Raw genomic sequence first — 1,386 nt, 5'->3', positions numbered from 1 at the left:
GCGGGGCGCGGGGCGCCTGCACCCTTCGGGGAGAGGCCGGCCGGGCAGGCCGCCGGCCTGGCGGGCCTCACAGGGCGTGGGCGCGTCCCCGGCCTCTAGAAGGGGAAACGGAGTGCGGGCCAGGCCTCTCCCAGGGCGAGGCTCCAGCGCAGTGAGGTCGGCCCGACTAAATAAGGAAAACCTGGGACCGGGGCCGGCTCTCAGCCCGCCTGGCCTCAGCCAGAGGGAAATAGGAAAATACCGCATTCTCTGCAGGCAGAGACATCGCACAACCCGGTGGGGCTCCGCTAATGCCAGCTGACTGGGGGCCTGTAGCGTCGTGCGGAGGCGGGGCGGGAAGGTCTCTGAAAAACACTTAAACTCTAATTAGAGCCTAATAGGATGCGGCTTGGCCTGGGGGCATACCCAGCACTTGGGAGCCCAGGAGTAGGAAGCTAGGAGGTAGAGAGCTCTATCTGGGATGACAGGGAAGGCTCTCCGGAGGGGGTGGACAAGAATTTGATGGATGTGTAAGAATTGGCCTGTTACTTGAGGGGCAGGAAGGTGGGTTTAGGGGAAGGGAGGAGAGAACCATGTGTGCGAAGGACTGGAGGCTGGACTTGGTCGAACGTGGGTGTAGGGGTACACCTCCAGTGTGGCAGCTGTGGGGGGAAGGGGTAGTGTGAGGGAGTGGGAGCAGGATGGGTGGTGGGCTGGCGTCATGAAGGGCCTCATTTGTGCAGTTTAGCGTTCTGATGTTATCCTGGGAACAGTAGGGGGGTAGCATGGCCGTGAAGGGGTTTAAAACGCTGAAAAGCAATTGTCAGGTTTGCATTTTGGCAGAAATAATAACAGGCAGTCTTTATGGAGAGCTTGCCTCCAGCCCGGGCCTGTGCCAAGCTCTGGTTGTGAATTGTCACACATAACCCTCATCCTAACCCTCTGAGGTGAGGTACAGTGAAGATGCCCATTTTACAGATGAGAAAACAGCCCAGAGGTGATGGTGATGTGATTTGTCCAAGCACAAGTAGCAAGTAACAGCCAGTACATGGCAAGGCAGGGTTTGACTGTGAGGAGCTGAGGGTTGGATTGAAAGGGATTCAGGGGACTGAGATTTTCAGATGGTTGTCCCCAGAGATGGGGACAGGCTCAGGGCCTGCTTATCCACATCCCTCCGGCCCCGTTTGGGTACTTGCAGACACCTAAGCCAGGACTCCATCACTCCCTGCCTGCATGCTGGAATCCCTTGGTGGGGGTTTAACATCCCCAGGCTTATTAAACCTGGGATTTGGTTTTGTAATGTTCCCTGGGTGACTCCAGTGTGTGGCCACCTTTTATGAGGAGGACCCTCATGGTCAGTGTTCAGATGAGTTTGGATGTTGGCGGGTGGGGTAGGGGTGGGTGCTT

At 57.4% G+C, this 1,386-nt stretch overlaps 1 protein-coding gene across 1 annotated transcript in view; it reads left to right on the top strand.

The window, feature by feature from the left end:
* PKD1 (polycystin 1, transient receptor potential channel interacting) overlaps positions 1 to 1,386 on the top strand; it is a 61,223-nt gene that overhangs the window by 14,421 nt on the left and 45,416 nt on the right. The window lies entirely within an intron of this gene.

Source organism: Neophocaena asiaeorientalis, unplaced genomic scaffold (assembly GCF_003031525.2).
Source record: "Neophocaena asiaeorientalis asiaeorientalis breed wild unplaced genomic scaffold, Neophocaena_asiaeorientalis_V1.1 scaffold254, whole genome shotgun sequence".
In the NCBI taxonomy this organism is placed as follows: Eukaryota; Metazoa; Chordata; class Mammalia; order Artiodactyla; family Phocoenidae; genus Neophocaena; species Neophocaena asiaeorientalis.
The sequence above is the reverse complement of the archived record's forward strand: the minus strand, read 5'-3'. Positions and strand labels throughout refer to the sequence as shown.